The sequence below is a fragment of the Hesperophylax consimilis genome, chromosome 21 (genome assembly GCF_061612785.1).
Source record: "Hesperophylax consimilis isolate HC1 chromosome 21, BYU_Hcon_1.0, whole genome shotgun sequence".
NCBI lineage: Eukaryota > Metazoa > Arthropoda > Insecta > Trichoptera > Limnephilidae > Hesperophylax > Hesperophylax consimilis.
The window spans coordinates 17,710,093-17,735,501 of record NC_142856.1 but is presented as its reverse complement, the minus strand read 5'-3'; the positions used below and the strand labels follow the sequence as shown (position 1 = coordinate 17,735,501).

General features: G+C 32.3%; 1 protein-coding gene across 13 annotated transcripts in view; it reads left to right on the top strand.

Annotated features, from left to right (window-relative positions):
• Nucleotides 1-25,409, top strand: part of rg (A kinase anchor protein rugose) — a 941,488-nt gene that overhangs the window by 800,386 nt on the left and 115,693 nt on the right. The gene's annotated exons all lie outside the window — the stretch shown is intronic.

Sequence of the window (25,409 nt, the reverse complement as noted above, 5' to 3'; positions counted from 1 at the left end):
TCTTTTCATACATGAAGAGTATCCGTATATGGGTGCGACACCAGATGGAATTTCTTCTGAATACATCGTGATTGAAATTAAATGTCCTTTCGCAGCACGCAGCATGCTCATATAAGAAGCAGTAAAATCCAAAAAAATTATGTTAGCAAAAATGGAGAAATTCTGGTAAATACATCTCACGATTGGTTTTGCCAGGTTCAGGGCCAATTACATGTAACAAAAAAGCTATTTGTATGTTTGTTGTATGGACTGAACTCGGATAAAAATCGAAAAAATTTTACGGGATGGCGAATTTCGGCAGACTAATATGGTTGAACAGCTGAATCGCTTTTAAAATTTTTGCATGCTACCCGAATTAATTGATCCTGGACATAATCGCTGCATGCCTATTATAAATCCTGAGTAATTCAAAGTGCATAATACCGAAAAGAAGTTAAGTAAAATTGGTTTCAGCTAAAACCAAAACATGTAAGAATTTTTAAGAAGATCAATAACATTTTCATTGAAGTGTCCTCAAAAGAAATTTCATTTATATTCCTTATGTATGTGGTCTACATTTTTAGAGATAGGGAGGATGGGGGGTTGGAAAGTTTCAGGCTATTCAGATCTAGTCACTAAACATATCTACGCCGTTCTCTAGCAACTTTCAATCCTGAATTATGGTCTCTCACCAGGGTGATACTGAACGTATCTTCCACTTTTGAACGAGGTACAGATTCATTATATGTAACTATATAAAATTTATTTTAATTCTATAATATGACATACTTATATAAATTAAATTAAATTTGTTTTGTCCTCGCCGGCTTTTGAACCCGTGACCTCAAATTAAACTATACAATTTAGTATTAACAGTGCCCCGCCGCACTGCGAAACCAGTCTGCAACAAAGGGAAGCCTTTTGTAACTCTTTATAATTGTATTTATCAAAAAAAAATCCAAATAAAAAGTTATATTAAATGTTGTTACTGAGAACCTCCTCCATGAATCAAGCTATTGTAATATTGCATTACATTCTAAAATATATTTTAACATAATTTTCATAATCACAATATCTTTAATTAATAATAATTTGTTTTGCTCTATGCGTGTCTTGTATTGAATGGAACGCACCGGCCAGCTGCCAGGTGCAGCGAGTTAGATATTCGAATTCGCGCTAGAAACATTTAGTAGCGAGGGCCGTTAAAAAACTAATATTGATGTTTTCTCTTGTTCACAGGTAAGCTTTCAAGATATGAACCATTATTGGGCGGCGGAGCATTTCTACAGGTTTGTTTAACTAATAGGAAGGCGTGAAACGGTAAGTGAATTTTATGTCTGCGTCAAAAATACGACACTTTTTTCCAGTGTTCAGAGTATTTTACTGCAGTTAATACGTTTTGTTTATTAATCAATCTATTATTATCCATTTATATTTCCATTTCATGGCAAGGCGCCTCCAGGCATCCCTGTCCTGGGCTTCTTCACAGGCCTCTGTTCATTGGAGGTCCGATTTCTGGAGTTGCTTCCCCAATTACATTATTATTGTGATAGTTCGAGATACTAGACATAGATGGCTCTCTTGTAGATAGATCATAGAGGTGATAAAGTTATCTGACAGATGTCGGTACTACATATAGTTGCCCTTTCATGGTGGGTACCAAGTAGGGCCGTTCCAGGCCGTCCTACAAACTCATTTCCGCTTATTAGAGTATTTAGTCCAAATAAAAGATACACTGTCTTAATAATTAGATTCTTACACGCCCGTTCCCTTTGTGTTAACCAAACAAACGCCATGGTAATAAGTCAAGTTATTCACTGTTCTGACCTTACGCGCCGAGTAATATTTACACCACGTTTTTTTAACAAGGCTGATATTATTTTGTTGTGAAGAAGGAGTTATTTCAATAACCATTCACAACAATAATCATATATTTATTCTTATTAATTACTTACGTGAACTTAAATACTCATATATACAATAATATTATTATTGGGTTTATAAAAACAGTTTATTTTTAAACAAGTTCTGCTGTGTAATTATTATTACGCGTGACAGCTGTTTCGCCCTCTGAAGGCATTATCAAACTGTGGGTAGCCCACTTACAGACGATAAATTTATATTATTTCTAGGTAGGTATTTTAATTTCATTTACTGATTTCTTAATTGATTTCTAAGTAAAATATCAAAAATTATTAATGGTTATTACCCCAGCAAAGTTTCCCCAATTAGTGTAATGTTTAAATTTGACTGAATGTCTTTATGTTAGTTATTCCCAAACGATGACTCATAGGGTTATTTTAATAGCATAATTAAGTACTTCATAGTGCACTCATATTTGCATTAGGTTTGAAGATATCTAGTAGGGGTGAACGAATTATATTTGTTTGTTCATTAATTAGAATAGCTTTTGGATTATTAGAGTTTTTGTTAATTTCTAACTGCTCTAAAAGATTCAGTTTACGGCCTTTATTTTGTATGTGTAACGGAGTTGGTTTATTATTATCATTAAGTGAGTGATTTTCATCTAGGAGATGTTTGGCAAATTGAGATTGTATTTTATTATTATTTTTAAAAGATCTTATATGTTCTTTAAACCTAGTGTTAAAGGACCGGCCCGTTTGTCCAACATAAACAGCGTTGCATTCGTCACACTGGAGTTTATAAATGCCACTATTTTGTAATTTGAGTACCTTACTTTTTGAGTTTTTAAGAGATGATCCTAAGTTGTTATTTGTGCGGAAGGCAATATCTAAACCACACTTTTTGAGGACTTTGGCAATTTTATTAGATGTCTGTCCGATGAATTCTAAACACCCGAATTTATTATTCGTCTTATTATTAGTCGTTGGGTAAATTAATTTAAGGTTATTTTTGTGTTTGTTATTATTAATTATTTTTTCAATGTCTCTACCCTTGAAGCCATTATTTTTAGCAATAGTTAGGATTGTATTTTTTTCCTTCTCGTATGCTTTCTTGTCAAGTGGGATATTAGTAAGCCTATGTACCATTGAGTGGTAGGCAGATAATTTATGTGACCATGGGTGTAAAGATTTATAATTAATGGTCGTATCTGTAAACGTAGGCTTACGGAAAATTTCAAACGTATGTTTATTATTTTCTCTACCGATAGTTAGGTCTAAAAAATTAATTTTATTATTACACTCTCTTTCAACCGTAAAGCAGATTTTACGGTTGATGGAGTTAGCAAATGTGACAAAAAGATCTAATTGTCTGTTGGTACCTTTCCAACAGACCAAAATGTCGTCAACATAACGAACATAGTATATTATGTGTTTGCTAAAGATTGAATTTAAAATTTGTTTTTCAATGTAATCCATGAATATTTCTGCAAGAAGTGGACTGAGGGGCGATCCCATTGGTAATCCGTCGTTTTGTTGATAGAATTTATCATTAAACTCAAAGTAGTTAGTTTCAACACAAATTTTAAATAGATCGAATAAGTCTTTTTTAGTAACTGGGTTTATATTAGATTCGTCTAAAATATCTTCAATGATTTTAAGGCATTCTTGAATAGGGATATTGCTAAAGAGACTGACCACGTCTAAAGATATGAACTGGCAATTGTGCGGTAGATTAATGTTTTTTATTTTATTTACAAGTTCGAGAGAATTTTTAACGCTATGTTTTGGGTAGAATTTAGTATGTTGTTTGAAAAGAAAGTTAAGTTTTTTGGCGAGTATTGTCGTTGGGGCGTTTATAAAAGAAACCACGGGACGTATGGGGATATTATCCTTGTGAATTTTAGGTTGTCCGTATAATGCAGGAGCCCTTGGATTCATCACCATTGCACTTCTTCTAGCGAATTTATTTGGGAATATTGATTGGCAATTATTTATTAGGTTGCGCACGTTTACTGAAATTTTGTCCGTTGGGTCCTTTTTTAAGATTTCAAAGTCTTCTGGTTTTAGGAATGCTTCTACTTTATTTAAGTAATCAATTTTGTTTAATATAACGACGGAATTTCCCTTATCCGCTTTAGTAATTGTGAGGTCGCTATTTTTAATTTTGGCTTTAATATCATTTAAAATTTCCGTTTCTTTTATATTGAATTTATTTTTATTTTTACTGGTTGATTTCAAAGTTTTTCTCAATATATCCGCTGTTATTTGTTTAGGTAAGCCGTTATTTTTTATTTTAGACAGAGAAATTTCTGTGTCGATTGCCAAACATTCAATTTGTTTTTTAGTGATATCTGAATTTATTTTATATTTGAAGCCTTTATCTAGTAAATTTATTTCATCTTCTTCAAAAGTTTCACCTGATAGGTTAATAGTTTTTATATAAAACTCCGTGTTTGTATTACTTTGATATTCATTGACTTTTACATTTTTATTTTTAGATTCGACAAGTTTTTTAAGTTTATTTTCCTGAGTTTTGAATTTATCAGATATAATTCCGCCGATGTGTTCACGAGTATCGTAATCCAGGGTATCAAATTCCCATGGATGCAGTTTAAAAGTTAATTCCGAATGCAATACCTTGATGTAGTGAAGTATTGTGTCCCTTTTCCGACAACATTCCTTAGTCTCCTCCTTCAACCATATCCTCTGCGCTCGATGCACAGTTTTTATGGCTGCCGAGGATTTGCTTTTGGTAGAAATATGCACGTACTTGGGGATCACGTTTAACTTCAAACACTCTTGGTTAAACCAAAGGTTTTGCACTATTTTCCGATGTTTTAATTTTAATCGTCTGTAAAAAATCACTTGGGTAGCTATATCAGCAACCTTCAATTTATTTATTGTTATTAAGTTTAATTTGTAGAACTCCATTTTATTTTTTTATTTTTTATATATACAATAATATTATTATTGGGTTTATAAAAACAGTTTATTTTTAAACAAGTTCTGCTGTGTAATTATTATTACGCGTGACAGCTGTTTCGCCCTCTGAAGGCATTATCAAACTGTGGGTAGCCCACTTACAGACGATAAATTTATATTATTTCTAGGTAGGTATTTTAATTTCATTTACTGATTTCTTAATTGATTTCTAAGTAAAATATCAAAAATTATTAATGGTTATTACCCCAGCAAAGTTTCCCCAATTAGTGTAATGTTTAAATTTGACTGAATGTCTTTATGTTAGTTATTCCCAAACGATGACTCATAGGGTTATTTTAATAGCATAATTAAGTACTTCATAGTGCACTCATATTTGCATTAGGTTTGAAGATATCTAGTAGGGGTGAACGAATTATATTTGTTTGTTCATTAATTAGAATAGCTTTTGGATTATTAGAGTTTTTGTTAATTTCTAACTGCTCTAAAAGATTCAGTTTACGGCCTTTATTTTGTATGTGTAACGGAGTTGGTTTATTATTATCATTAAGTGAGTGATTTTCATCTAGGAGATGTTTGGCAAATTGAGATTGTATTTTATTATTATTTTTAAAAGATCTTATATGTTCTTTAAACCTAGTGTTAAAGGACCGGCCCGTTTGTCCAACATAAACAGCGTTGCATTCGTCACACTGGAGTTTATAAATGCCACTATTTTGTAATTTGAGTACCTTACTTTTTGAGTTTTTAAGAGATGATCCTAAGTTGTTATTTGTGCGGAAGGCAATATCTAAACCACACTTTTTGAGGACTTTGGCAATTTTATTAGATGTCTGTCCGATGAATTCTAAACACCCGAATTTATTATTCGTCTTATTATTAGTCGTTGGGTAAATTAATTTAAGGTTATTTTTGTGTTTGTTATTATTAATTATTTTTTCAATGTCTCTACCCTTGAAGCCATTATTTTTAGCAATAGTTAGGATTGTATTTTTTTCCTTCTCGTATGCTTTCTTGTCAAGTGGGATATTAGTAAGCCTATGTACCATTGAGTGGTAGGCAGATAATTTATGTGACCATGGGTGTAAAGATTTATAATTAATGGTCGTATCTGTAAACGTAGGCTTACGGAAAATTTCAAACGTATGTTTATTATTTTCTCTACCGATAGTTAGGTCTAAAAAATTAATTTTATTATTACACTCTCTTTCAACCGTAAAGCAGATTTTACGGTTGATGGAGTTAGCAAATGTGACAAAAAGATCTAATTGTCTGTTGGTACCTTTCCAACAGACCAAAATGTCGTCAACATAACGAACATAGTATATTATGTGTTTGCTAAAGATTGAATTTAAAATTTGTTTTTCAATGTAATCCATGAATATTTCTGCAAGAAGTGGACTGAGGGGCGATCCCATTGGTAATCCGTCGTTTTGTTGATAGAATTTATCATTAAACTCAAAGTAGTTAGTTTCAACACAAATTTTAAATAGATCGAATAAGTCTTTTTTAGTAACTGGGTTTATATTAGATTCGTCTAAAATATCTTCAATGATTTTAAGGCATTCTTGAATAGGGATATTGCTAAAGAGACTGACCACGTCTAAAGATATGAACTGGCAATTGTGCGGTAGATTAATGTTTTTTATTTTATTTACAAGTTCGAGAGAATTTTTAACGCTATGTTTTGGGTAGAATTTAGTATGTTGTTTGAAAAGAAAGTTAAGTTTTTTGGCGAGTATTGTCGTTGGGGCGTTTATAAAAGAAACCACGGGACGTATGGGGATATTATCCTTGTGAATTTTAGGTTGTCCGTATAATGCAGGAGCCCTTGGATTCATCACCATTGCACTTCTTCTAGCGAATTTATTTGGGAATATTGATTGGCAATTATTTATTAGGTTGCGCACGTTTACTGAAATTTTGTCCGTTGGGTCCTTTTTTAAGATTTCAAAGTCTTCTGGTTTTAGGAATGCTTCTACTTTATTTAAGTAATCAATTTTGTTTAATATAACGACGGAATTTCCCTTATCCGCTTTAGTAATTGTGAGGTCGCTATTTTTAATTTTGGCTTTAATATCATTTAAAATTTCCGTTTCTTTTATATTGAATTTATTTTTATTTTTACTGGTTGATTTCAAAGTTTTTCTCAATATATCCGCTGTTATTTGTTTAGGTAAGCCGTTATTTTTTATTTTAGACAGAGAAATTTCTGTGTCGATTGCCAAACATTCAATTTGTTTTTTAGTGATATCTGAATTTATTTTATATTTGAAGCCTTTATCTAGTAAATTTATTTCATCTTCTTCAAAAGTTTCACCTGATAGGTTAATAGTTTTTATATAAAACTCCGTGTTTGTGCAACGCTGCAACGAATGCAACGCTGTTTATGTTGGACAAACGGGCCGGTCCTTTAACACTAGGTTTAAAGAACATATAAGATCTTTTAAAAATAATAATAAAATACAATCTCAATTTGCCAAACATCTCCTAGATGAAAATCACTCACTTAATGATAATAATAAACCAACTCCGTTACACATACAAAATAAAGGCCGTAAACTGAATCTTTTAGAGCAGTTAGAAATTAAAAAAAACTCTAATAATCCAAAAGCTATTCTAATTAATGAACAAACAAATATAATTCGTTCACCCCTACTAGATATCTTCAAACCTAATGCAAATATGAGTGCACTATGAAGTACTTAATTATGCTATTAAAATAACCCTATGAGTCATCGTTTGGGAATAACTAACATAAAGACATTCAGTCAAATTTAAACATTACACTAATTGGGGAAACTTTGCTGGGGTAATAACCATTAATAATTTTTGATATTTTACTTAGAAATCAATTAAGAAATCAGTAAATGAAATTAAAATACCTACCTAGAAATAATATAAATTTATCGTCTGTAAGTGGGCTACCCACAGTTTGATAATGCCTTCAGAGGGCGAAACAGCTGTCACGCGTAATAATAATTACACAGCAGAACTTGTTTAAAAATAAACTGTTTTTATAAACCCAATAATAATATTATTGTATATATAAAAAATAAAAAAATAAAATGGAGTTCTACAAATTAAACTTAATAACAATAAATAAATTGAAGGTTGCTGATATAGCTACCCAAGTGATTTTTTACAGACGATTAAAATTAAAACATCGGAAAATAGTGCAAAACCTTTGGTTTAACCAAGAGTGTTTGAAGTTAAACGTGATCCCCAAGTACGTGCATATTTCTACCAAAAGCAAATCCTCGGCAGCCATAAAAACTGTGCATCGAGCGCAGAGGATATGGTTGAAGGAGGAGACTAAGGAATGTTGTCGGAAAAGGGACACAATACTTCACTACATCAAGGTATTGCATTCGGAATTAACTTTTAAACTGCATCCATGGGAATTTGATACCCTGGATTACGATACTCGTGAACACATCGGCGGAATTATATCTGATAAATTCAAAACTCAGGAAAATAAACTTAAAAAACTTGTCGAATCTAAAAATAAAAATGTAAAAGTCAATGAATATCAAAGTAATACAAACACGGAGTTTTATATAAAAACTATTAACCTATCAGGTGAAACTTTTGAAGAAGATGAAATAAATTTACTAGATAAAGGCTTCAAATATAAAATAAATTCAGATATCACTAAAAAACAAATTGAATGTTTGGCAATCGACACAGAAATTTCTCTGTCTAAAATAAAAAATAACGGCTTACCTAAACAAATAACAGCGGATATATTGAGAAAAACTTTGAAATCAACCAGTAAAAATAAAAATAAATTCAATATAAAAGAAACGGAAATTTTAAATGATATTAAAGCCAAAATTAAAAATAGCGACCTCACAATTACTAAAGCGGATAAGGGAAATTCCGTCGTTATATTAAACAAAATTGATTACTTAAATAAAGTAGAAGCATTCCTAAAACCAGAAGACTTTGAAATCTTAAAAAAGGACCCAACGGACAAAATTTCAGTAAACGTGCGCAACCTAATAAATAATTGCCAATCAATATTCCCAAATAAATTCGCTAGAAGAAGTGCAATGGTGATGAATCCAAGGGCTCCTGCATTATACGGACAACCTAAAATTCACAAGGATAATATCCCCATACGTCCCGTGGTTTCTTTTATAAACGCCCCAACGACAATACTCGCCAAAAAACTTAACTTTCTTTTCAAACAACATACTAAATTCTACCCAAAACATAGCGTTAAAAATTCTCTCGAACTTGTAAATAAAATAAAAAACATTAATCTACCGCACAATTGCCAGTTCATATCTTTAGACGTGGTCAGTCTCTTTAGCAATATCCCTATTCAAGAATGCCTTAAAATCATTGAAGATATTTTAGACGAATCTAATATAAACCCAGTTACTAAAAAAGACTTATTCGATCTATTTAAAATTTGTGTTGAAACTAACTACTTTGAGTTTAATGATAAATTCTATCAACAAAACGACGGATTACCAATGGGATCGCCCCTCAGTCCACTTCTTGCAGAAATATTCATGGATTACATTGAAAAACAAATTTTAAATTCAATCTTTAGCAAACACATAATATACTATGTTCGTTATGTTGACGACATTTTGGTCTGTTGGAAAGGTACCAACAGACAATTAGATCTTTTTGTCACATTTGCTAACTCCATCAACCGTAAAATCTGCTTTACGGTTGAAAGAGAGTGTAATAATAAAATTAATTTTTTAGACCTAACTATCGGTAGAGAAAATAATAAACATACGTTTGAAATTTTCCGTAAGCCTACGTTTACAGATACGACCATTAATTATAAATCTTTACACCCATGGTCACATAAATTATCTGCCTACCACTCAATGGTACATAGGCTTACTAATATCCCACTTGACAAGAAAGCATACGAGAAGGAAAAAAATACAATCCTAACTATTGCTAAAAATAATGGCTTCAAGGGTAGAGACATTGAAAAAATAATTAATAATAACAAACACAAAAATAACCTTAAATTAATTTACCCAACGACTAATAATAAGACGAATAATAAATTCGGGTGTTTAGAATTCATCGGACAGACATCTAATAAAATTGCCAAAGTCCTCAAAAAGTGTGGTTTAGATATTGCCTTCCGCACAAATAACAACTTAGGATCATCTCTTAAAAACTCAAAAAGTAAGGTACTCAAATTACAAAATAGTGGCATTTATAAACTCCAGTGTGACGAATGCAACGCTGTTTATGTTGGACAAACGGGCCGGTCCTTTAACACTAGGTTTAAAGAACATATAAGATCTTTTAAAAATAATAATAAAATACAATCTCAATTTGCCAAACATCTCCTAGATGAAAATCACTCACTTAATGATAATAATAAACCAACTCCGTTACACATACAAAATAAAGGCCGTAAACTGAATCTTTTAGAGCAGTTAGAAATTAACAAAAACTCTAATAATCCAAAAGCTATTCTAATTAATGAACAAACAAATATAATTCGTTCACCCCTACTAGATATCTTCAAACCTAATGCAAATATGAGTGCACTATGAAGTACTTAATTATGCTATTAAAATAACCCTATGAGTCATCGTTTGGGAATAACTAACATAAAGACATTCAGTCAAATTTAAACATTACACTAATTGGGGAAACTTTGCTGGGGTAATAACCATTAATAATTTTTGATATTTTACTTAGAAATCAATTAAGAAATCAGTAAATGAAATTAAAATACCTACCTAGAAATAATATAAATTTATCGTCTGTAAGTGGGCTACCCACAGTTTGATAATGCCTTCAGAGGGCGAAACAGCTGTCACGCGTAATAATAATTACACAGCAGAACTTGTTTAAAAATAAACTGTTTTTATAAACCCAATAATAATATTATTGTATATATAAAAAATAAAAAAATAAAATGGAGTTCTACAAATTAAACTTAATAACAATAAATTAAATACTCATAGTATGTAAATCTTATCTCATTTTCTTCCTAGATATCGAATTACCCATACTGCCCACCTAGGTATTACAGTATTAAAGAGGTGTAGGAATTAATAATTTTATCAGTCATTGCTATAGTTGAATGTTGGATGGAGTGTCTAAACCACGTCTAGTTGGCCAGCTAGAAGATAGATGATTGTCCCCACATGACCAGGCCACGTAGGTACCAGAGGAAATATTCGTCCTATCAGTTTTGGGAAATCGGACGTGTCTTTTTATTTACGACTGTCTAAAAATTCGTGAGAACATGAATTTGTCTGGATGCCTTCCGACCTTCGCCGATATTTCATTGAATTTCAAGTTTCCAGTGAAGATCAATGGCAGTGTAATTTTTTTAAACGTATGATCATTTTTCAGAGCAATAGGTATTCATATCAACTTAATCTTAACTATGAAGCCGAAATTTGCGTCTTGTAATTTTCGCATTTTTTTTCGTTTTCATCAACAGTCGTTTTCATCATGACTTTTGGAGGTTTATTCATACATTATTTATACGTTTCGGCTCCGGTTCAAGATGGTGGCCGTTTTAATGGTTCAGTAAAGGTTATTTTTTCAAATGTGAAATAAATATTAATTAAATAGGTAGGTATTAATTACGTACCTACAAATCTTATGATTCCAGAGGATATTTTGGTTTTTTTAATTTTTGATTTATAAAATAAAAGAAAATTAGAAACATAGTAATATTTTTTTCTCTTATTTTTAAATATCTATAAAAAATGTTCAAGTCGGGCCTAAACCGGTAGTCCTGTATCTCAAGATTCAAGTATATATAATTTAAAAAATAATAAAAACGAAGACACGTGTATGAATGGAAGAAGTCGGTTACGCCCCAGAAAGGTATATCGCTAACAAATGATTCAGATACATTCATCGGGTTATGTCGAGAGTAGGTATAATCGAAGAATTATCAATGCGAATGAACTAAGACACTTCTCACTGTTTTTTCGTTCGTTGCTCAGTGCGTTACAGGTTACACTACAGCCTTCCCAGTAAGAAACACTTTTAGTTCCACATTGATTAAAGACTGTACAATTTCTGTTTCGAATTATTAGTAATAAAAATGTCTTTAACTGGCTGCGAAAGAACTATCAACGCATTCTGGTAAAATTACACGTGTGGTTCCCGTCTTTAATTTAGGTTATTAACATTACTAATTTTTTGATTGACTGTTACCGCATGAATTTTCACAAGAATTCCACGAAAGTGTTTTTTTTAAACATAAATGCCTTATGTCAATCGATTGTGTAAAATATTCACTACGGTTATTAGGAAGGCTGTACGGATATTTTGAAACTGTTTCTTTGTTGCTCACCATTAAAAAATAAGTTTCGATTGACCATGACGGCAACATTGCACAAGAAGCCTTATTCCGCCAAACAAACTATGGAAGGCATCCTGACATAATATAAATTCAAAAATACCCCTCCTATTTCTAGGCGTCTTGTTGACAGACAAATTTATAACTCAGTCCGTACATTACCACGTATATGGGCTTTATTTTCTCGAATTAATTTCGACCGGCCAGGAGAGATTACGGATTCGAGATCGAATCTCCGGTGATTTATCGATATCGTCGCCGTTCGTTGATATGAACGTGACCTTTGTCGACTCGACAGCGATATCGACAACGACAACCGATCACCTGGAGGCGATAAGCGGTAGCCGGTACGAGATCTGAATGCTGTGAACATTTTTATGGCTCGGCATCGAAATTATCGCTTCTTTGATTCGAATGGACGATTGAATTGTGTTTGTTTTTAATGAGATGGAATGGTTTATAAATGGGTATTTTTAAATAGGTAACATAGTTTATGAACCTCTAATGACTGTAGAGTTTTCTATATTTTTTAAAACAGAAAATGATCTCAGAAAGTGAAATTTCAAAAGAAACATAGTATTCCCCATTCGTTTTAACTACGAAGCAGAAATATATTATGATTGTGTGCGTCAAAAAAACCTCTCGCACGGTGAGCCCTGACTCACGTCATTTCCAAAGAGCTTTATTTTTATTGTGATTCATTTTTGGGTTATTATGCCGTGTTGCGTTTTCTCCTTCTTTTCGGACATAGTTACTACAGTGTCCATCAGGGCAGTTTAGGTTAGTTCAGTTTAAGTTAGGTTAGGTAGTACGGATTCCGGTTCCAAACCAATTGATTCCACAAGGGCATTATTAAATATTCAAATACCAGGGTAGCAGAAATTCGGGTAAGCTAGCTTCTTGTACTGGCTACTGGCAGATTGTAACACCCCAATAACATGTTCGTGTTTTCATCTGCAATTCGAGAGCCTGTATTATCTCCCGCCGACACAATACATGTGTTGTTTGTTAGACAACCTCCACCCTCTTCTGGGCTCCTGGTAGCAGGGGTGAATTTTATGACGCAAATTTACAAATAAAATTCGCATCTCTGCCTGAATCTCTCCAGTGTGAGCTTCTTTGGATGAAACTTTTATAATTGTTTAAAAATCTCTTTAATCTTCAGGTTTCCGGGTACTTCCCAACCTTCCTCCCCATAATTTTTTTCCCTTCCCCACTACTTCATTCCCCAATTGGGATGTCGTAGACCCACTAGCTCCGGATGTTCGGCAAATCTCCTGTGCGATATTCACGTAAAATATCATTTAGTTAGGCAGAGAGGTTGGACCGCCAAAAATATATAGTATGTAATTCTCCTTATACTCTTTTCTTCACGTTTATTCGCTCTACATGCCCAAACAATCTAGATGCTCATTTCTTAATCTTATGCATTACGCTTACATCAGCCCTGCGTTATTTGTGAATCTCCACATTTCTCACACTATAATATATGGTTTTAGCATAAATGTGACTCAGGGGTCTCATTTTTCTGTTTACTTTCATCTTTCCTCTGCCAGTTCCACGCCTCTCTATAATTTATATCAGTTTAGGTACCAGCACTCCACTGTGAACTGCTAGCTTCGAATAACAAAGAAAAAACATTCCTTTTTTAAAAGTTTGATAAAATCCGGTCCTGAGATAATAATAGTTGTTACCTTAGCAACCCGCCTCCCAATTTCAGAGGGTTACGCATCGCGTGCCACAAGTCATTAGGCCGGATTAGTGGATTAGGGTGACGGGAGTTGTGTGGGTGAAAGTTGCCAAGGGACGGGATTCTTGTACTAATAGAAAGCAGCTTCTATAAAGATTTTTTTTTTTTTTTTACAGTAATACCGCACAAGAGTCCCAACTGCTCCCGTCTGGAGCCAGTGAGACTATGGCATCCCCAATTGGGGTATGTTGTGAGGCTGAGGGTATTGGGGAGGGGAGGGAGATGGGGAAGAGGAAGGTGGGGAAGTACCTGGCTATTCAGATCTGGTCACCAAACACGGCTAAAGCCATTTCAAGCAACGTTTCAATTCTGAATGGTGGTCTTACACCAGGGCGATACTGAGAGTATCTTCCACTCTGGAACGTGCCGCAAATATACTATATATTATTTTAAATTAATTAATTGTGAAATAACACAAATTAATCAAATAAAATTTATTTGCGCACGCCGGGTTCGAACCCGCGACCTTCGGATCTGTAGTCAAAAGCGTATACCACTAGACCACGCCGGCCGTCAGGTCTAAGATAACAAGGAAATCAGAGTGTCTTCGAATATCTATTCAAATACATGTACTCATGATTATTTTTACATCGTACGACAGTAGTAAACAATCAATTTGTTTAAACGAGTTAAAGTTCTTTTAAATGTATCGAGGTTGCAAGGGATGCCTTTCACCGTGCCTTACAAACAACAAAAGGTGTTTATGTACCTGGTCACTGGTCAATATCATGTGCTCCTGGCAATGTGTACTTTAAATAAACTTAAATACGGCATTTTAAAGCTTGGGTGCGGTGCGCACAGACATAACTTTTAGGGGTAGCTTTTACCTTTCTGTCTTCTGTTATCCTGGTATTTTTGACCTAGATAAAATGATTAAGTCAATCAGGTGGGGAATAATTCACCGACTCCAGATATTTTCATATCAGAGGGTTCGGCTCGGTAGAACTTCTAACTGGACCTATAAATCCTACTGATCCCTCAATATAAATATTTAAAAAATCTTTCGTAATCCTACATGTATTTAAAATGACTGATTTTTGCATTTTTATATATAAATTCTTTGCCAGAGCTGTATGGTCTTGGTTAGCTTAGCTTGTAGATCGCTCAAAAAAGAGTGAATTCTCAGAATAGTCCTCTAGAACACCCCCCTTTTCCTACTCATATTCTCCGGGTAGAGTAATCCAGCTCTTGAAAAATTATTTGATATTTTGTTTCAGTAGACAGCTGCTATTCATATTATACGTCTCCCTTTTTGCGTATTTTGCTGAAAGTACAACTCTGCCACTTTTCAATTCTCGGGCTTGAAATGCTTTGAGCTGCTGAAATTAGTATGATTTTTGTCAGTGGAATCGATGCATTTTGTACCATTGGGTAATGCTTGCTCTCCCTACATCTTTGCTCCTGGTAGTTTTGAATAAAGGAAAGCTCAAATTACGGCCGGTTCCATTCGTTCGTCAAGCTTGTACCATTTTTTTGTAATATTTTCGGTCATCAGCCCCGATGTCTCATTCGCCAAGGGTCGGATCACGTGTCGAACCAAATTTACCTACGCTGTCTTCAATGCTTCGAGGCCCATAACTGCATTCGGTTTAAACACACCTTTCACTTATGTACTCAGGATAGAAATATCTTGGGTTTATTGCTGTGGGATTAATCTTCTTTTTAGTCTTTGTTGCATTTTCAGAGGCTTCGTTTGTTTAATCTTGGTCAGATACTATTTCAAAATGAACATACACGCATTACGGTTCGTTTTTTACAATGTTCATATTATTTTTCTACACGATCAATCATTGTAGTAAAAAATATTAAAAGATCTATTAAAAACCCCTCAGGCAAAAAATAGTGATTGACAGATTGACGACAATAACAGTGCGGACAAGTACAAGCCATGCAAACCCGTCATCGGACATAAAAGGGCCTACCCATTTACCATTGTGCAAAATTGTATTGAACAGGGTACATGAAATAATATACCAAGTACCGGGCCTTTTGTATTGCTTTGTATTCAAACTATGGTAGGGAGGTACAGAAAGGTGTTGTACGTATTGCTTTATAGCACACTTCATGTTAATGGTATATTATAGCGTATCTGATACTAATATAACTAGTCTTTTCTTTAACATTTGAAATAACTATGGAACTGAAAATACGACATCTTGTCGTATTTTTCGATGGTTGTTGATCGATTTTCCAATCATACGTATACATTTTTTTTATGTAAGTTATTTGTACATTCAAGTTTTCATACAGACATTATTTTTTTTTAAACATCTGTTTTATAATACATATTACAATTTTATATATACATTTATTTATATATACCTTACAAGTAAATTACTTTCCTGTTTTCAGTCTTACTGGTTTGCAACAAACATATGCGAATGTACAATGTACGTAGGTACTTACTTTATATTTGAATCTATGCTTTATTTACAATATCAGGTGTTATTATCCATGTATTTATTATGTTACACTTACGTACATAAATTGTCAATTTCCTCTGTAAAAGCCCGATAGGACGTTAATAAATAATAAATAATAAATAATTAATAACGAATAATGAATAATGAATAATGAATAATACATAATACATAATAAATAATAAATAATAAATAATAAATAATAAATAATTAATAATAAATAATAAATAATAAATAATAAATAATAAATAATAAATAATAAATAATAAATAATAAATAATAAATAATAAATAATAAATAATAAATAATAAATAATAAATAATAAATAATAAATAATAAATAATAAATAATAAATAATAAATAATAAATAATAAATAATAAATAATAAATAATAAATAATAAATAATAAATAATTATTAACAAATAATAAATAGTAAATAAGTCATTTTAAACACATGTAGGATTACGAAAGATTTTTTAAATATTTATGTTGAGGGATCAGTAGGATTTATAGGCCCTGTTAGGAGTTCTACCGAGCCGAACCCTCTGATATGAAAATATCTGGAGTCGGTGAATTATTTTCCCATTTGATCTCTGGTGAGTTAACGTGTTGTTCTTATATTGTTTTGTATTTATTTTGCTTATATAATGCACTTGCGTAATGTTGATTGACTAGATGATCATTTGTGGAAAAGTGTATGAAGGGTTTATTTTTTCCTATGAGGAAGATTTAACCCGGACATAAAGTCGGAAAAATAAAAAATAATTAATAATAAAAATTAAATAATGTGGTTGATTTGATGTGGTTGTTACAATCTATTTTGAATTATTCATTTTATGGTTTCCAGCACAGCATTATAATATTTCATCCCTTTGAAGAATAAACTGTTTTGCATATTATTGGCTTTGTCCTTTTATAATGATCTGATATCATTTCTTGATGATACGTTTTAATCAGATTTTTCAAAGTGGAAGATACTACCAGTATCGCCCTGGTTCAAGACCACCATTCAGAATTGAAACGTTGCTCCAAATGGCTTTAGCCGTGTTTAGTGACTAGATCTGAATAGCCAGGTACTTCCCCACCTTCCTCTTTCCCTTCCCCACTTACCTTCAGCCTCACAACATCCCCCAATTGGGGATACCATAGTCTCACTGGCTCCAGACGGGAGCAGTTGGGACTCTTGTGAGGTATTCACTATTAAAAAAATTAAAAAAAATGGATGTGAGCTGAATTTTTTTGCACTGATCAATATTTTTTATTCAGAAAATCTAATTTTATATCCCCTCCGAGAGCTTTTTTACTGCTTGAATACCCAGATTTACTCCTTTAAAGAATACAAATGTAGTAATTATGGAAAAATTGTCTGATCATGCTGACATCATACCTAATCCTTGTAATTCGGTGAAATTCAACTAATCAACATATCTCGTCAATCTTAGCTTCATTCACATTTATGCACTGCTTGTCTGATTTACCGACCCTTTTTCACCCGGCTCAAATTCTTGATCGTGCCATGTATTCCTCGGCTAACCCCGTCTCCTTCTACCTTTCACTTGCTCATCAATATAAAAATTATGTAGGTAGATATATATCCATACGATTACATACATTAAGACCTGATGAACTCATAAACCACAGGAAGCTGTAGGTTGGATGTATCGATGTCCATATTACAATAATTTTATAATTTCGCATTTGTATTGACTTGAGCCTTTGTTTGGCGACATAAATATTCCAAAAACATCGTTTTATTTCTCGCTGTTTGTTTAAAGCTTCATCCAAAAGGTTCGATTTATGCGTTTTTTTGTCAACCGAAAAACAAAGGACGTTTGAAAAAAAGGCCGATGGCGACAAATCCACTTTTGTTTTTAGGACCTTCGATTCTCGGAATTTCTCGATATCTCGGGTCCAAAACTGTCAGAGGTCTTTTATTTATATATCTGTATTTATGCGTTTTCTTTTATTTGGTTTGGATTTCAATTAGACGCTATCTACAATAAAGTCCTTTCGGAGTTTTGTGCTAATATAAAGGAGTATGGACAATCGGTTGCTTGGGAACACTGGGTGAAATGATATACCTTCATTATAACATTGCGCAGTGGGTTATAAGATTATGTAGAAAGATTGGATTATAACGATATTTGTTTGTTAATATTTACCAAACGATAATGATTATGTTACCTAAAATATTTAGATATCTGCCAACCGAAATACATTGATTATTTTGTTGACTGAAGATTTTTTCAAACCAGCTACTTACCTACTTAATGTTATGTGTTGTAACGTGATGGAGATAGATTGACTTGATTTTGAAAAGGAGCAAAGTAATTTTTTTTAATTTTGCTTGCTTAATGATAAATTTTCTTTTGTTTGGGAACTATTAAAATATTTTTCTCTGAATTTTCTGTTCATTGAGTGATACATAGAAATACAAAAATTAATACAAAGCGCCAAATTATTTTTAATATTTCTTTATTTATTTATTTATTACAAGTCAATTATTTAAAACTACAAATGATAATAATATGCAAACTTACTTTTTTTTTCGTTATTATTCTACTACTCCATAAGTTGACCTCCAGGAGCTCGTGTTTATGGGAGGAGTATTTACCTTTAGAGTAAAATAATGTTCTTATGATTTTTTTAAACAATAATCAATAACTTATCAAACCATATGTCGGTTGAAGAAATTAAAACCAACCTCAATGCCTACGTAGATACAACAAATAATACAAAGCGCCAAATAATGTTTTTAATATTTATTAATTTACATCTCGGTTGGAGAAAATAAAACCAAACTGAATTCCTACATAGAAATACAAAAATTAATACAAAGCGTCAATTTTTTAAAAATATTTATAAATTTACATCTCGGTTGAAGAAAATAAAACCAACCTGAATGCCTACATAGATACAAAAAATAATATAAAGCGCCAAATCATGTTTAATATTAATCAATCCATATCTCGGTTGAAGAAAATAAAATCAACCTGAATGCCTACAAAGATACAAAAAATAATACAAAGCGCCAAATTATTTGTAATATTTTTCAATCGGCTGAAGAAAATAAAACCAACCTAAATGCTTCAAAAATATTATTTTTAGATATTTGTGGGTATTTTTAAAATTTATATTTATAAATACGTACAGGATATCTCTTATATATACGTTATTTTCTCAAAATATACTTCTTAGATTGGGTCATTCAGTGTACACAAATTAACTGTAATTATTAATATGTATACTGGCGCAGACCCGTGATAAATCACGGGATAGTTTGAATCACGGATTCGTCTGCCCACTTACTGCGTGGCGAGCCGGATCGGGAGAGACTGGTTGAGGAAGACCAGATAGGTACTTTGGATTCTTCCCACAATCAGTTCGAATTTTGAAAATGACTCTTTAATTCAAAGAAAATTTAGTTCATTGAACCAGGGTTACACATGACGCACCGATAACCTAAATCAGTATTTTTGATGCTGTACAATGTTTGTTGTCCCTTATCTCAAACTCCAAAAGTAGAATAGTAACAAAACGTTTTCTGGGCGCGAGCTGCTAACCGGGTGTAGGGAGGATCGCCAGAAAAGTTATTGGTTGGGGTGTCTAGATTTATGGCGGCGGTACGCGTGAGTTATGAATGCTTTTCAAACGGACCTCCCCCCCTACCACCTCACCCCTCCCCGATCCGCTACAATAATTTCCTGTGGGGAAGAAAATACGAAATAAGGGGAAGTTGTTCTTCATTTAATAATTATATTTTTTACCCTGTTTTAATAGTATTATGAACTCATTATTTGAAGGATACCCTACTACTGTTTATTTTCTTTCCGTGTATTTCCGTTCATTACTGAGGTGAAAATTACACTTTAATTTCAAATTATGATCACAGAATGGAAATACCGGATTTTTAACCAGTAGTGTAAAACTTTATTTTTTTCAATGTTGATCCACTACGTTAACTGTGTATTTTTCAAAAATATATTATGCAAGCTATATAAAATACCACAACATACATTATGGAAGCTATATATAGATCACCACAAAATATATTATGAAGCTATATAGAACACTACAAAATATATTATGAAGCTATATAAAACACCACAAAATATATTATGCAAGCTATATAAGACACCATAAAATATATTATGAAAGCTTTGTAAGACACCACAAAATATATTATGCAAGCTATATAAGACACCACAAAATTACATAACTAAAATTAAATACGAAATCAAACTTTGTTTAGTTGGACGTAAAAATGGACAAGATAAAAAAGATATCTTTTTGATCTAAATAATTAATTAAAAATATAACCGATAATTTCGACCGAAGGTTCGGTAGTTGTATTTAACTGACTAAATAAATTAAAATAATCAATTTACATGTTAAAAATATACAACTTAACAACATTTTACAATAAGTAACTATGAAAAAATACAATCAAAATAGTGGGATACGACAAAGACGCAATGTACAAACTTTGCCCACAAAGAACAGCGCAAGGTTTAAAATTATTTTCCGACTCGTTAGATATTCAGTTTTAGCTGCAAGACAGTAACAAGACGATTATAATGAAATATGCAGTTGCTTACTACATTGTTTCTATCGAGTTGGTTTATAGCACGTTTATATTTAACAGCTCTATAAATCCGTTTATTACTACGAGTTAAGATTGCGCCCGAATTAATTTTATCATTTCACTGCCGATCAAACGAATATTTCGCTCTTGTATTAGATTGATTCTATGATTGAAGAAAAATCAAGAACGTGTTGACTAAGATGAAAAATGGACAGATAATAAATTAGGTTCTTTCAAAAGCATACAATATTTTTCAAACTTTTTTTAGGATCGCGTTTAATTTAAAAACACATTCTAGAATTTCCACATAAACGGCGCTAAAATTTTTTTTTTTTTATAATTCTTCGAAAATATTTTGTTAATTTATTGATGAATTCGTCTAATACCAAAGACCAAACGGAAGTTAGTATAATTATTGACCTGTGGTCGTATCTAATTATTTTTTGTTCTGTTTGACGGGAAGGATTTGGAAGTGTATAAGTTGCAGTAAATCTTACAATAAATATCAGAAAAATATAAGCTTTTGAATATATTTTTTACAATAATATCTTTTCGTTTTTCAAACTGTGCCATTTCAAATAACTAGAATTCAAAGCTTTTAGTTGATGAATCGCTAAAATCATATAAATTGATGTGTTTTAAATTATTATTATTTATTTAAATTAATTAATTATTTGGTAAATATTAGATACGATGGACACCCTCAATATTTTACAAAATTATTTACAAACCTTTTTTATTAGTTTAACAAAAATGAGGAGTATGGTGTATTTATTTATTTATTTATTGGACAATTTGCATAGCGCCGCTTTTGTGAGATATCACCTCAGGGGCGCATCCTAAACAATATACTTTAATTATCCGTACATTAATTTTAACGAAATAGCTATTTAATGCATTATTTTACTTCTCCGGAGACATACATGCTCCTCATTTTAATTTGGTTTTAATTTTTTTTTTGCTTTTTAACCCCTCAAGTCCCGGAAGGACATTACTAGCCACAAACATTAGAGACTCTGAAGGACAGATCCGACCGGGACGTCCATACATTATAAAAGTATTTTTTATATTTTTTTCTTTAATGAGACAAATAATTATTCTTCTTAGTTTGGTTCAAATATTTATAATTATATATTTGAACATTTCAAAGCAAATTTTATCTGGTTTCCAAAATTTTAATTCTTTTTTCGACAATTTCAAAAATAAGAAATATGTAGCACATTTTAGATACCTCGGGAGCATTCCTAGCTAAAATAATTCCTAGGTAAAAATATTTTAGATTTGGAGGGTTAAAAGGATGTCCAGCTATTGATGTATCTTTAGTCAATGTGTCCAGCGTATCTGGATAATTACCTTTTTTCTTCAGCAGTGCTATTATCCGAGTGTATTAAGCGATAATCTTTATTCTTTAGTTTAGTGTTTACAGTGATACAACAAAGTACGCGATCGCACATAAACAAGTCGATTAAATAAGCGGTTTATTGAATCAATCTGGTCAAGAGGACGTGAGCTATCTCCTTTATGTTTGTACCACTCGTTTCTATTAGATAGTAATTGGGGGTATGAAATGTAACCGGACTGTTCTCAAACTTACATTCAGTTAATAAATTGTCCCGAACAGTGTTAATATGCAATACGAAAAATCTATAATAATTTGATGTTTGGTACACCTTGGAAAAAGTTGTTTACCATTTTAAGACAAGTTTTGTCGCTTTGAACGATTTTTTAAAGATTTTTGCTGTCTTTCCTTGGGGTAGCCATAACAGCTTCCATGTCAGAATGGTAAAAGCTTTTGACTCAAAATCCAAAACTGAACACTGATAATGCGTCGTGAAAGACCACCGAAACGTTGCTCGAATTGTCTTATCCGGCCATACACCTCCAAGATCGAGGTGTATGGCCGAATCGAGGTGTATGAAGACTTGATCGGCATTATGACTACACACTCTAAAAGCCAGAAAGGCAGAAAACAACATACTATTTGGTGTAAAGACTGATCCAAAAAAAGAGAACTGCAATCAATTATAAATTTAATCAGTGAAATGAAATTTGCTCCGAAAAACTGGCACATATTCGAGGTTCTATTGAGAGCAAAAAAAATCTTGTTGCCTTTGAAAATTGACGCTTTTTCCACAGACGTGCAAGTGTACTTGTGCAAACGATATTCGCAAAAGTATACAGATGAAAACTCAATTTTTTACGTTACTTGATCCAACATGTACTTGTGCTATTTGTCCTATATTCACATTATATTTTGTTGTTTTGAAATGTGTATTACAGATGTAGTAATCCTATTACAATACGTACTAAATAATTTGCTAGATATCATTTGGCAACACTCATTTATGGGACTCTTACATGATTCTTATTAAAAATAAATAAACTATTAAAAGTACGAAAGTCTGCCAAGATTGATGGAAAGCAAATAGAAAAAGCGTAACAGATTAAGTATTTTATAGCTAATTTTATTTTGCGTTAAACCACAAGAATCGATCTCTTATACTAGTAGATCTTTAAGATACTACTCAACTGCACAAAATACTCACCTTGGTTCACTGTGTTTTGTCAGATTATCTATAAACCTCTTCCAATTTTAACTGTTTTTCATTTAGTTTATTTTCCATTCTACTTGAGAATCACTTCCACACCAACCACTACACCAAGTATCTACAAACAAGTTATTTGTCGTACCATTTGTATAGATTCGTGAACGTGCCCCCGCATGAAATGGCTATTTTATAGGCCACAGGGCAAACAGTAGGCAACAACCTGCCTTCTGATTCCCACTGCACACTGCTTACTCCTGCCTAGTTATGCCGCCCTGCTCCCCGGTTTAATTCTGTTATCGCGGCTACCAGGCGAACAGGAGTAATTTTATTAGTACTTATTGTGTGCATAGCGTTTTGTTAATCGTGTTAACTGTTAATACTTTTTTTAGTAAATTACCTACACTCGCTTTACTACCCGGCTTCGCCTGAGATTATAATAATTGAGAAATGTGTTATAAACTTTTTTTTCTAAACTATTTTCGAGCTCGCTAAGGCTGTAAATTAATTATCCAAAGGAAAAGATTTGACATATTGCAGATTGTTAAGGTGATGCACTACGTCGTGTAATATTTTAAATTGTGCCGCTATCAATAATAACCCTTACTTAGATGGCGATAAGGTTTAAATTCCCGCTTAACACAATCCGCCTGTTTTAATTTATGCAAGAAAAAAACATGGCCTTTTATTTTATTTTGTGGATGTTCAGGCATAAGTATTTTTTTTCCATCATTTTATAAATAACTTAATTCACATTATACAATAAAATCATAGCCGAAAATGGGTTCGTAAGTAGGAGATTTTGAACTTTAAAGCAGTTTTCATATGCCTTATACATAATTTTTTTCTGGGCTTAGAAAAAGACTTATCTAAAAAATACTCGATTATTTCAAAGGCCAAGATGTATTCTACTCGCAGTATTTAATTAAAGCGACTGAAACATTTCTAGGCGACCAAATTTTCAAACCAAAAACACATGGCTTTTCATTACTACGTATGGCATCGCCTTAAGTGACTTACTTAAAATTTAATAAACATGGTTTAAAATGTGATTTGAAGTTTAACACTCTAGGTCAAATACAAGCATAAATTTCGTAGTAAAAACTGTTTTTACGAATACTTTTTAATTTTTTAGCACATATTTTGTACGTAAGCACTGTAATCTGCCACTTTCGCTAATAGGACTTGGAAAGCACTGTATTTATAATTTGCTCATTTTTACCTAAATACATTATACCAACGTACTACAGGCGAGTTTTGACGTTAAGATTACAAATTTTACCATCGCCGTTAGTGACTTTTTCCACAGCAACTTTACAAAAAGTTTTTGTTTTTGTTTTTACTTTTCACGAATTTCAATTCAATCCTGAATTATTATATCACTCTGTATATACTTGCAAATAAAACACTAATTAAATCCACGAACGAAATTGTCTGTAAATATCAGCATAAAACTTCCATTCAATAAATACCCACTAGTTAAATGTGCTTTGAGATAACATTCATTCTCACTCGCTTTGCCACTGGTGCAGGCCAATAATGCCGATTTTCTCAGATTATTTTGTTGATTCACTCCTCAGTCTTCACAGCATCTGAATTTGTAATAATCATCCGATAACCCCGACACAAGATAACGATAATCACGTGTAGAGGATAAATCTCCTATTTAACGATGAGAGATACATAATACAGATGCCAAGTATGATATTGGAACTGTAGAAGAGTCTCTTGCGGTTTACACGGGCGTGAATTTTAAGTACGAATACTACTAAATTGCCAGAATTACACACGGACGAAATTACACATCGACGTAATTACTCCTGTTTATAATTACACCTTCTTAAATTATATATACTGGAATTCCACACGTCAAACTTAACCTAACCGAACTTTTGTTCTTTGAAATAAGAAATTAAATCACTAAAGTTTTAATCTATTAAAAAAGATTTTTGAATTGGTTTAATTCCAGTAGAGGCAGAAGGTCCGTGTGTAATTCCGTTCGTGA